At 43.4% G+C, this 12,979-nt stretch overlaps 1 protein-coding gene across 3 annotated transcripts in view; it reads right to left on the bottom strand.

Moving 5' to 3' along the window:
* LOC308061452 (uncharacterized protein) overlaps positions 1 to 12,979 on the bottom strand; it is a 296,800-nt gene that overhangs the window by 154,790 nt on the left and 129,031 nt on the right. For 2 of the 3 annotated variants that reach the window (XR_013927233.1, XM_080381414.1), the window contains exon 4: positions 2,770 to 4,857. The gene's annotated coding sequence lies outside the window, so the exon portion shown is untranslated. The remainder of the gene's footprint in view (positions 1 to 2,769; positions 4,858 to 12,979) is intronic. The other variant, XR_013927234.1, reaches the window with a different exon arrangement.

Below are 12,979 nucleotides of genomic sequence, written 5' to 3'. Positions count from 1 at the left end.
TGGTGGGCTGGAGCTGTTTACATCTCCACCAAATTCCTTCAGTTTTGGAGATACCTTGTGCCCCACCACGAACTTTGACCCGCTGCTGTCTGCTGCTACAGAAAGGAGAGTCAGGAGACGGAGCCGGCACAGCCTGCCAGTTCCTCCACTAAAGTCGTCCATCAAGGTGACTGTGTTGTAACCATCTCCTCCCAGAAAATTAAATCAAGGCTGAGAGTTTGGTTAAATATATATATATATATCTTCTTTTGTGCTCCCTGTTAGGACTGATTGAAAAATCAGTAACTTTTTCTGGTGTTAACGCCATGAAACCCTCCACGAGGAAGTGAGGTGTTCTGTATTCAGCGCACCATCTGCCAACCACGCAGCAAATAAGGCCATACAAAAAACAGTGACAAACAAAACATCAACAACCTACCCACTCATTAAGCATTAGCCATGCAGTGCACTGAAAAATATGCAGGCCTTGTAGGAAAAAAAAAAATAATAGTACACAATCCTGTAATTAAAGGCAATCAAAATGAAAATTTACTAAAGGGATGAACAAGTAGCTTTAATTGTAGAATTTTATAGCCTACAATTGCTTGGGTTTGCAACCTTGAAGTTCAGCCCTGTTCGGTAACCTGAAGTCCTAACTTCAGGCATTAGTTACCTCATTTTACAGGAGACCCAGAAAACACACGCAGCTGACACACTTTTACCCTTATAGGTATGCACACATTCAAGGCCATTGCTCCATTGCTTTCACTGACGCCTATCACAGCAATCGGACATAAAAAAAGCAAAAAGACAGGTGAAAGAAGAGATACCTTAGCTCTATTTTGGTTTAAGGTAATTCTGGGACAGAGCCAGGGCTGCAGTACATCCTCTCTCTTATAGTGAGTTTTCTCAGTAACACTAGATTTTAAAGCCTCTATTAATAAAAAAATAAAAAAATAAAAAAATCCCAGGAGTCTTGCTAGCAAGGATAAAAGATCAAAAGAGTATAAATCAAATGCATTATTAGTGGAGAAAATGTATATATACACACATGTACTCAGAAATCTTGATACTGGTACATGGAAGTTAACCAATGACCAAGCTTTTGCCTGGCAAAGCTGAAAAATCTCTGAAAGAAATTATCAGTAATGTGTTTTCATTTTCTTTTCAAACTCTGGTACAAATTCAGCTTTGTATGATCTCATGCCGGGATAGGAGCCAAAAGTTTCACTTGAAATCTTAGCAGTTATCAGATCTGGAAAACTTTTCAATCACTTAAGTTTGAGAAGCATTAAAAACAAAAAAAAAGGGGGTGGGGGTGGGGGTGGACCAGAGATAAAAGGCCATGGGCTTGAAACATTTATCACTTCATCATACTCTTCCATTTGATGCTAGGTCAGCATCTTTACAGATACAATGGAATGCTTGCTCTACCTACGTTTTGAGAGGTTTTGAAAAGAAATAAAATTAATGAATGTACAGGCTTAGAAACAGGCACAGAGCAACAAGGCCAGGCAACCCATATGGAAGACAAGCTCCTTAGCTAGCACATCCAGGAATGGAAATGTTCCTAGGCATAAAGGGAGGTTTCCAACACTTGCTTCCAGCAGTGGGAAGCTGCAAACACACAGCCAATGTTGCTCTGGTGTCGGCCTCACAAGCACCAGCCCTGCCGTACGAGGGGACGGCAGCTTAGCAGCACGGACAGGGTAAGTGCGATGCTCCCTGAAAGGTCAGGATGGCCACAGCTGGACAAGCTCTACCCTCGCTGTGCCACAGTGCTTGGGAACCCCAAGCCTGCCCATACTGCAGCTCGGTCATCAGCATCTCCTTCTCACCGCTACCAGGTACCTGGGACAACAGGACATGTTCACCAAGCCCTCAGACTGACCCAGACCAGAGTTGAAAAAGGAAGATGATGGGATGTCCAGGAAAACATAATGCCCTGCTGGAAGGAAATGTTACCAACATATTTAAGCAATTGCTAGAACAGGAAACAGCTCCACGTGACACCACATAGGGACTGCATGAGGACAGATGCATGTAACAAGTACTTTTCTTGCATAAGTTTGGCACCTCTAGACTCCTGATAAAAGAAATATAGCACAAACACTTTGCAAGCACAGTTGTAGCCAAAGGAAAAGATGGCACAAGGTAAAACCAAATACAACCAGCAGCACGGAGTGCTCTGTACCTTGCCAAGCTGATCATTGTTTTGAAAGACTATGCCAATATATGAGCTATTAGGGCAGCTTCAGACCTGCTCTGGTTTCAGGCAGGAGCTGTATCTCACCGAGTGACAGCCCACCTACAGGACAAATGCTAGTCATGCAGTCCTGAACCTTTAATACATTTACAACCATTTAAATCTTACCCTCAGCAGTGAATATGCAGGCCAGCATATAACTAGACTTCCTTATGACAGACTTCAAAGTTTTTAAACATTATTTTTTCTAAGCAAGCCAGTATATGAAAGATAGGAAAAAACAGACCACGTTTTTAGACAGCACCACAATACCCCTGGCTACGGGTTTGCAGGCTCATGGTTACTCAGTTGTGTGACCATAGGCAGTCCCCTCTTCGAAAAACAGAAAATATAGAAAGTACTATCAAAATGTTTGTATTGTTTTCCCACACTAACATTAAAGCATTCTTTGAGCATGCAAGCAAATCTAGTGAGCTTATTCATTTCCTTGCTGAAGAAAGTTGATTTTTCCCTCCCTCAGATAAGAGCTGCCATTCACAGTATCCTGGTAAACAAAAATGAGAAACCTGGAAACTGAATCTTACCACCGTGTCTTTCCTGATGCAGACTCCTGCTTTCCCATCAACTTCCAAAAATCCCCCTCAAAACACTTGTTTTCTCATTATTGTCTGCACAGTTTTCATCCCTTTGTTCTTTCCTCTTATTCAGAAAGGTCTAATTTTTTGGTTCCCCAACTTTGTCTTTACCTTTTTTCTCTGACCAGCTGCAGGGGAGACTCTCTCATACTTCCTCTCAAGTACAGCCCACCAAGAAACAACTCTGGAGGGGGGAAAAAAAAAAAAGTTTGTTATACACAATTCAACAGAAATATTCCCACCCACTTCACTATTGCATCCTTTCATCCCACTCTTCGTTCTGGAGAAGCCACAAAAGTTACTACTCCCATTTGTTTCCCTCCTTCGGTCACTGCACTCCAGATGCTCTGACACAGCCCTGACACCCGCTGTGCCCTGCTGCTGCCCCTTGTCCCCCTCCAAGCCTCCACAGCTCACTGCAGCCCGCTCCACCTCGCTGCGTAGCTCCCCTTCCTCGCAGCACACACCTGCACCAGCTGCCGGTTTCTGCTTCAGGCAAAGCCTCAGACTTCCTCCCTGACACCTCCAACACAACCATGTCCTCCTCTTTCCTTCCTACATCCCCCCAGGCATCTCCTTTGGGCTGCAGGGTTCTAAGCAGTGTGGCAACATCTCGGTTCTGGCCCTCTGAAGATGGCAGAGTCCCATCCAGATTTTTTTTTTTTTTTTTTTTTTTTGGTATGGCTTTCCCCCAGTATGCTTAAAAGGAAGACTCAGGAGGTCATTCCAAGCTGCCCTGGATGGTGCAGCTCTGCACCCTGTTTAAATAGACAACATGAATCTAAGCTACAAGTTTCAGCCCTACACATGACTTAAATGGACAAAATTAATCTGTTACAAGGAGGTTTAAATCAATACCAAAAAATATTGCTGCTACTCTGCCAGCATTACAGCTCACTTTTACTAGTGCTTAACTATTTCTTGTGTCACAGCATGGCACAAGAGCTGTCTGGTCAGCAATACCTGCAATCAAAAGCTTGTCCTATTATGCACTGCTCAGCATTGGTAACCACACAGGACCATATACACGCTCCTGATGGGTCTGTATAGATGCCGAAGTGAGACCGCCCTGCCAGAAGCCAGGGCTCCAACACCTTGTGTTTTTCCAACAAGAACTGCATCTACTTATTTTTGGTAGATGGTTCTAAGCACCATGGACCTTACTCACTGGTCAGTGCCTGAAGGCAGTATATGCTAGGTACTCCCAACGTTCAAAGAACCAAGAATGTTGAGATTTAATTTCCACATAAAACTCATGTGCCCTTGTCTAATGATGGACCTGTGTACCCACAGTAGGGTCTAAGAAAGACAACCTGAAGCCTCCTCCCATCTCTCCCCCACTGGGGTTGGCCCCTCGTTTCTCTCTTCCCCTGGAGGGCAGGGAAGCAGGGAGGGGGGGAGGCAGGGAGAGACCCACACTGGGTTTGCAGCTGCTGGAACGAACTCGCACATCCCCTCGGCTCTCACAGGCGCAGATGGACCCACGTGGTGCTGGTGCTGACCTGCCCCTTTCACTAACAAATACCTGGCAGGGGACTAATACAGCTCCACCTCGAGCCCTTTTTCAGTGGCAGCCGTACTCAGAACTGCTTCAAGGAAGGCTAAATTAATTGTGTCATTTCAGACTTCTTTGACATTGGGCAAAAAAGCTTCTAAATATAAAACGTTCTACATGGGAAAGAGTTGCAGGGGGAGAATGGGATTTACAGAAAACTCACTCCACTTTACAGAAACCCTCTTATGGTTGAACAGGAACAAAAAACTCTGAAGGCTGATGTTTGTAATTAAGAGGTGTATCTGTAGTATCTGCAATTCCTCCCATTCTTGCATACAGCCTTCTGAATCATATCTTCCTGTTTTGACTAAAGACTTTCTGAAGCAAGGACCGAGTTAATTACAAGTGATCCGATAATTCACTCACCTCTCTTTCCTGGAGCAGAAAGGAGGGGAGTTCAGTATCCTCCATGTAAATCCTTCAATCCCTTTCACACTCCTACTTCAGGAGTGTCAAACTACGTACTGCCCTGCAACTCAAGCCTGAAATAAAGAAAATAATAGGACAGGAGCGCTTAGTAACTTTATGTAATGCACTGATAAAAAATAAAACTATAATAATAGGTCTTTTAAAACAATTCATTCATACTATATTATGTCTCGCAGACACTCATAGATACTGCTTTAATTCAGGCTCAAATGACCGTTAAGATGACAGAAAACAACGCTGTTATACAGCATCCTGGTCCTACATTCCGGAATTTCTCCTGTTCGGTTACAATAAATCCCAGTTAGGCACCATGAGCTCTTCAGTGACTGGAAGAAATCCAAAATTTCTGTCAGGATGTCTCCTGACTAAAAAACTTTCTACAGCAGAAACACAACCTGGTGTGCGCTTCTAGAAACACAGCCATGAGAAACAACATTTATTCAACTTCGATGCTGCAAAAAGGAAGGCAAATTGTGTCAACAGAAGGCAAAGCCACCCTTGGCAGTATATTTCGTTGTTCCTTTGTCAATTGCAGTTTTAACAGCCAAAAGGCAAAACCCAGACTTAAGCCTTGTTAAGCACAAAAAAAAAAAAAAAAAAAAAAAGGAAAGAAAAGAAAAGAGATCCAACACAGTAGCTAAGATTAAGTACAGAAAGCTTCATATACACACATCAGGCATGCAAGTCTATTCTCATGAAAATATGTCCTCATGCCATTTCTTATTCCTATGTTTATACTTTTTATATAGTGTTACTATAAATACCAGTTCTCGATCATACTGTGTGCATTTGTGTGCGCATGTATATGCATGCATGCACATGTGTGTAGCAGGCCCTTCTGTAACCTTGCAAGAAAATCAACATAAGCAGGCATTCCAGCCTGAAACCACGGAGTTTTAAAGTACACATCTGTAACACTGAACGTCCAGCACGAACTAAAGACACCAAGGCCTGGCAGATCTGTGGCATCCAGAGATTCTACCCTGTGATTCTTCCAACACTCAGAAAGTCAAATAAAAGCTCGCTCCTGCAAAACATTCTGAAAATCCCAAGGGGGATAAAAGGAAAGACATTTTGTCTGCAATCAACTTTTGTTATATCTAAGAATAAGTGCACCTCTGCTTTTTTTGATAGTATGAATAAAACACATTGAAGTTGATCAAAGTCAAGGAAAGTTCAAGTCTTAGCCACCTAGATAGTACAATCCTTGTCCAAATTAAAAGCCTAAGAGTTAAAATAACGGAAGTTACAAGCTTTCATATAAGAAAAGAAAAAGGGGGGGGGGGGGGGGGTAGTGTGTGTGATTAACACCCAGGTTTGGATTAAGGCTTCGCAGTAAAGCAGCCAGTAATTGCCAGCTCATATGGAAAGGTTCTACAGCCCATGCTAAAGCACTCTCTCAAGAGCACAGGCACAGCATTGTGACCACTGTGGTATATCAGGAAGATCCCACACTACAGATGCACACGCAGGGCCGTAAGGGTTACAGCTGAGGTCACTGGTTTGACAATCCAGCAGTTTTCAGTTTATGCAAATGGCCGGTTCAGGAACTTGCAATCGGTTTTTGTAGAATCATGACATATGTAGGGTATAATGTTCTCCACACGTGCTGGAAATTGTCCAGAGTAACTGCATGGGGCTTGGAGAGCTTTGTCTGTACAGACTTCTGGCTGTTCAGTTTACACCCAGAGCAGATAAAGCATCTACAAACACAAATCTCTTCTACAAACACAAACCTCTTCCTATTACAAACTTATCTGATTGCATGTGACTAAACATAAAACGCTGCATTCAATTACTCTGCTGAGGAATGTACGGCACATTAAACTAGTAATGGAGAGAAGATCACCCAGCTTCATAATTGGCAAGTCTTACCTTCAAAACATACAGCCTCATGTTTTCTAACTTAAGCAACTAACACTGCAAAAAAGGAAAGATACCCATGGAAGCCTCTGGGGGGTGGAAATCACATGAGTTTTGACACCCCTCTGGCAGCCACAGAGAGATGAAACCTAAATTTGATTGATTAATCAAGCCTAGCATCATAAACAAGTCGCTCCAATCCCAGACTTTAACGACTAGATCACTTTTAGCGGACCACGAGGAAGTCCTCTATTTTCCCCAGCTCAGACAGGCTGTTGTTAGAAGACGAAGACATGAAGCAAGTACGGTCTGTAAATGTTTGTAACGACCCTCTGCCCCCATGCACTTCATGCTGGGTGCAAAGAACATTTCAAAGCCCAGCTGTCACCAATATCTATAATAGCTTCTTCAAACAGAAATACACACACACCCCTTAAAACCTGCCAGCAGCTGGTGTGAACAAGGAAAGCCAGAAGTCTCGGGCAGCTCTGGAAGAATCACTTGAAATGTACACTTTGTTCCTCAAGAGTTAAAAATAAAAATGGATGGGCACCGAAATGAGGAGACCTTGATGTTCGTTCTCAAGCTCAGACTCACTGAAACCAAAGGGTACCTGGATTTCTTGAATTGGCCTTAAATTCTAAAAGCAAACTACAGCCCACAGGATTTGCCTTATTTTTGTGCAAGTAAACTTGCATATAGAAATCACTCTTACTACATTTCCTGATATACTTTTATAAGACAGGGAGAATATAAGAGTTCATGAAAATACATGAGATAATTGCAATATATCTTCCATTTATCTAAGAAATTTGGGTCTGAAACTCTGCCTGGTTTCAGGTATCTAATTCTGAATGATCTGATTTAAGCTTTACCATAATCTCTGCAAATAGAAAAAGAAAATTCTGTTATTTTTAACACACCCAAAACCATACCATCTTTCCTTAAGATTCAAGATGGCCAGATAGAATATCTTTTTTTTATGCAACCATGCTTATATTTCACAAAGGACTTAACTGAATAATTAAACCAAGATACATTGCTGAGATACTGAAGAGTAAATCCCCTTCTCTGCATAAGCTCTACTATTCAGGCAACCAACAGTATCTTTTAATACTTTTATCTATAAGGAAAAAAAAAATTAGAATAGTCACAGAAGCTCAACCCTTCTTTTCAAAAGGCTACCAAGTAATCTGAAACACATTTGTCAAACATACATAGCAAAGAGAAACGTAGGACTTCCCTAGCATTTGGGAGAACATGAGGGAAGAGCTGAGGAGAAAAACCGATCAAATAAAACACAACCAAATAAATCAGACCACTGAAATGCGTGATGCACCTTCCTCCACAGAACCTTCTACAAAACGGTCATCCAAGAGCGTGTGTACAAAACAGACCTGGCTGCCGATCACACCACCGGCCAGGCAGGATGGTGAAGTTCCCCTTTTTCCCTGCTTTTAATGCAAGCAAAGCAAAGAACGTCAGGATCCTGCCCGCCCTGGGCCCACAGCTGCAAGGCAGCATGTGTCTAGGCTCGTATTGGATGGCTTCACACAAGCGAGCCAGGAGCACCTGCACAAGGGGAACCCCCATCCTCACCCTGCCATGGCACCATGTTGACACGGTGCTGCCTTTGCACCCTGGGCAGGCAGAGCCGCAAGGTGGTCGCACACAAAGGGTTGGTTGGGCTCACACTAAAGGATCTGCACATGCCAGAAAGCATGAAATCGGTTCAAACGCCCAAAAGAAGCAGCTTCAGATGCAGAATGTCAATAAACACTAATTGCTTTATAAGACAGCACTCCTGTAGAAACACCCATGTGCATGCATGCACACACACACACAAAGGGGGGGGAGGGGGGGGGGGATGTTGCAGAGCACCATCTATACTCTAAAACCACTGTGAAATAAGGTAAGTTGAAGATCGACTGATTGTGAGGTTTTCCTAGAAATACAAATATACTTCTAGAAATCGGTCTGGATGTTCTTCCCTCCTCCAAACACTGCTACGCCTGTCCCCACAACCAGAAGGTTTCCCCAAAGACTACTTTCACAACCATCACTACCACTAACGATCTTTTGACTGTTATTTTAGCAAGCAAAATCATATCACTTTGTCAACACAACGCTGCTACAACCAAGAGTTTGGCTGGATTGCTTCCAAGGATATTCCAAGTGGCAAAGTGAGCCTCAGGACCTCAGAAAAGTAATTTGTGTTTGCTTATACCTGTTTCAATCCTACCCAGTGCAGCCACAGCTTGTTCTGGCGATGCAGGGAGGCAGGTTTCGGGCCCTGCTTTCTTAATAAAGGCCATAGGTAATGTGACCCATGGCCACCTCAGGAGAGGAGATGGTCTGAATCCAACCTCTTGCCTCATCGTGGAGAAGCACAATAGGGGAGGAGGCAAACCATACAAATCTGGGTCACATCAATCCAAAGCCTGTATACACTGTGACAGTCACCCCCACTGCCCTATTTCATGCTGTGACCCCTGTCATCTCCTGCTGGAGTGGAAGAGGAGGAGGAAGAGCAGCAGGAATCCTTTCATCCCCTATCACAGAGAAAAAGCAGCATCAAGATTACCTTGCTGTGCCATCTCCCATAGGAGCAGAGAGAAGATGCCAGATATGTATGCCCTTAGCTCAGAGCTCAATATAAAATTAGGGTTCAGGATGAATGAGAAAAAATAAGGGTCTACAAGGAGGGGGCCTGGAGAGGGTCCCCCCTGGCAAGGTACAGAGAAAGCAGGGCTGCAAGAAACTCCTCACCGGGGCCATGGCTGGGGTACCTGGTCTCGGGCTTAATGCAAAGTTTGTGTTCCAGACCGAGTTAGGGGTGAGAGGAAGGTAAAAACACAAGGGCCCACATAGAGCGGGGGGGGGGGGGGGTTGCTCGGCAGGAGGGTCAGGGCTGCAGGACTTATCTCCCACTGAACTCACCTCCTGCATGCAGGCAGGGTGAAAGCTGTAATTCACCCCTCACAGCTGCCGCTGTAGGTTGCAGATACCTTCAGGCAGACATCTGAAACTTCATTACACCTGGCTAGCCTCAGGTTTTTAGCACAGCGTCCCAAAACATTACCTCCTCCTGCCTCCCACCCCATTTTCAAAGGATAAAAAAATAATTTTTATATATATATGTATGTATTCCAACAACACTTCATAACTTCCAGAGGCGCATTCCTGCACACAGGCTGTACCCTAACCTAGCCCAAAGCACAGGGGCCACAGATGCTAAAGGAGCTGAGGCAGGGACCCCGCTTTCAGACACCTCTATGAAACCCAGCCCTGGGATGAACCCACCCCAGTGCTCTCCTCCCGCCCCACTCAGGGGTCTCCAGCCCCCCAGCCAGCCCTGCTGCAGTCCCAGTTAATTCAGCTCCACTGCTGCAGGAAGTTTTGCTTCTCCTGGGCTTCTCCACAGGAAGCTTAAGGCTGAAAGGAAGGTATGCATGCCCAGCAGGTGTACGAAATTCTTCCCAGTTCACTATTTTTAAGTTGGCTTGTTATGCAGATATAAGTACAGAACTTGGGTTATCCACCACTTAATTGCTGGTGACACAGCCCTGAATTGCCAGTCTGAGCTCAAGAGACAAAACCTTTGCATTAATTGGCTTTGCAACGGAATCAACTCAAAAGAGAAAAAGGTGATCTATTATCTTTTTGCTCAGAAAATCTTTTTCTTCTGTTAAAAACTACCACAATACACATTCCCTGAAAATTAACTGTAAAGCTAGTCAGTAGCTGTAAAGCCAGCCTGCCATCTGAAATTTCATTTAAGTTACAAAGGTCTGGAAAATATTTTAAGTATATCTTGACATGGAAGTTCACAAAGTACAGGTCACTAAACCCATCAGAATAGAAATCTGGGAGTAGAACTTGGAAGTTTGTTACTTTCCAATGAAAAACTAGCATCTATGTATCTGGGGAAGAGTTGCACAGCCTCCCCAAATTGCCACCTAAACTTCTGTGGTGGTTTTTGTTCTGGTTTTAAATATTTTATAAGGTATTCTAGGTATAATCTGAATAACGACTATCAATGAACAAGGTACAAGATAAAGGAAATATTTTATCTTTGCCGATGACAGCACAACACATCCAACAATGTCCACACTCTTTAATCCTTCCACTGATCACCAAGTGTAAAAACAGTCTAAAAAACGGATGCTACTTTGATTCTGCCTTTTTCTATCAAGTTGCAGCTGAACCATGACTCTGAGCACGGACTAGTAGAACACCTTGCTCAAAAGCACTCAGAGAAGGAGCCTTATTTACGATATACATAATTGAATCTCTTTTAGATTAACACTGAAAGAAAACCAAAGCAAAAAATTAATTATGAAAATAATCTAGTATACTCCTGCAGTATTCATTCTTTAAAAAAAATATTAATTACGTGCACCAAGAAATATAATGACCACAGGAACAAAACTACGGCGCATCAGCTTCCGGGTTTCCAGATATTATCAGTGGTTTCAAGTTGTCAGATTTTGAAAAGGAAATAGCTTTCTATGCTTCTACTACTTTCTTTTAGCTACATACGTTCCTTATAGGTGTAATTAATTCTGGCAACAAATAAGTCTACATATTTAATGCAAAACAAAACTGCAAACTGTTTTTTACACATAGCCCTCAAAGGAAGAATTAGCAATTACTCAGAAATAAGCTAAAATTATGAGCTTAATCGCACTCATTTGGGGAAGAAGAAATTTGCCTTATCTTCAATGATCATTCTTTTAAAATAAATATGAAGTATAAAAATCACTAAAACATCTTGAGCCCAGGAAGACACCATCAGCTTCAGAAGAGCTAATGAGGGTTGTGTATAAGCTTTTACCACAGCCAACCTATTATATGGGGTAATAGTCAACAACATGCAAGTAGGAATATATTCCACATTTGGATACTTTTAGGGAAGCTGCCCTGCATTTCTCAAAAATTCTTATCCAATGTTTACTTAGAGAATCATTTATATATAATATTGGCTATTAAATATTCAGTAAAACCTCAGGATACTAAGACTCTGGCCTTGTGCACTGTAGCCTCACAGGCTACATTTCTTCCCATTGAAAACTACAACAACTGAAACAAATTCTCTGCAATGCCTCTTATTTAATATATAAAATTCTACTTAACCTATGCCATCCTGTATGCCACCTTCTGCTATAAGCTACATAGCTAGAGTAGAAGTTACCAGAGATAAAAGGTCACAGCCTTTAACTGCCAAGAGCCTTGCAACTTGAGACTGGACCAGCCACTACATTATGACAAAAATGGAATCTAGTTGGACCTTCAACCGAGAAATAGTTACCAAGCATTTCTGTCTCAGAATCCAGCACTACACAGATGAAAGGGGCAGTTTACACTCCTCTGACCCATAGCAAAAGAAATCAAGACCTGCATTCAGATCATGCTTGAAAATTTTCTGTGGTATTATTATAACAATATATTTCTATTTAACTTCTTCCCCAACTCCAATTGGTGTTTTCTGGCAAGAATCTCATTCATCCAGGGAGAAATAAAAAAAAAAAAAAATCCTCATCAGCTGAACAAAAATGTTTTATGAAAAAATAAAAAGATTCAAATAACTGGTGAGGAAACACAGACCCTGATGCGATGGTTCCCGCTGGCAAGGCAAGGAGGGACCCAACCTCCCTGGCCTGCAAAGTCAGCATTCAGCTCTTGGGTCTGCAGTGCACAGCTCCCCAAACCAGGCTGGTCCCTCCGGGGAGAGCACAACCAAGGGCGTTTAGAGACAGGCACCCCGAGTCTGCAAGATGCAAGGTGCTGCAGGCAGGAGTTGCGTCCCGGTGGCTTGTCCGGTGCAGACGTCTGTCCATGGCACACTGAAACCACGGGAGCCCGCGGGCGGAGAGGGGGAGAAGCAGCATGTTTGCAGCTGGACATGGGACAGGTTAGAGGTCAGTATCAAATGTGACTGATTTCTGAGTGGGCGGTAAATGACTTGGCTCCAACGCTGCTAACAGCCACACGTCAACACCAGGCTGCCTCTAAGCTGCGACACAGCCCCACTTCTGGGAGCCGAGTTGGTATTTCTACCTTACAGGGCATAAAAGCACCAATTCACTCCCAGACAGCTCAGCAAGCTCTGAAGCAAGAAGCTGCTGGGAAGCAAGGTCCTAAATTCTCTCCATAACCCTTTCCTTAAATGAACCTAGTGCTGTGGCTGGGTTTGCATCTGTGGTTTGCTCCAGCACTGCACGAGGGCCAGACCAGAGCACGCCAGCCTTGCTGAAAGACCAAGGGAACAGATGAGCACTGGCTGTGGTGTGTGCGGACCTACCACAGCTC

The sequence above is a fragment of the Falco punctatus genome (assembly GCF_963210335.1).
Source record: "Falco punctatus genome assembly, chromosome: 3".
NCBI lineage: Eukaryota > Metazoa > Chordata > Aves > Falconiformes > Falconidae > Falco > Falco punctatus.
The sequence above is the reverse complement of the archived record's forward strand: the minus strand, read 5'-3'. Positions and strand labels throughout refer to the sequence as shown.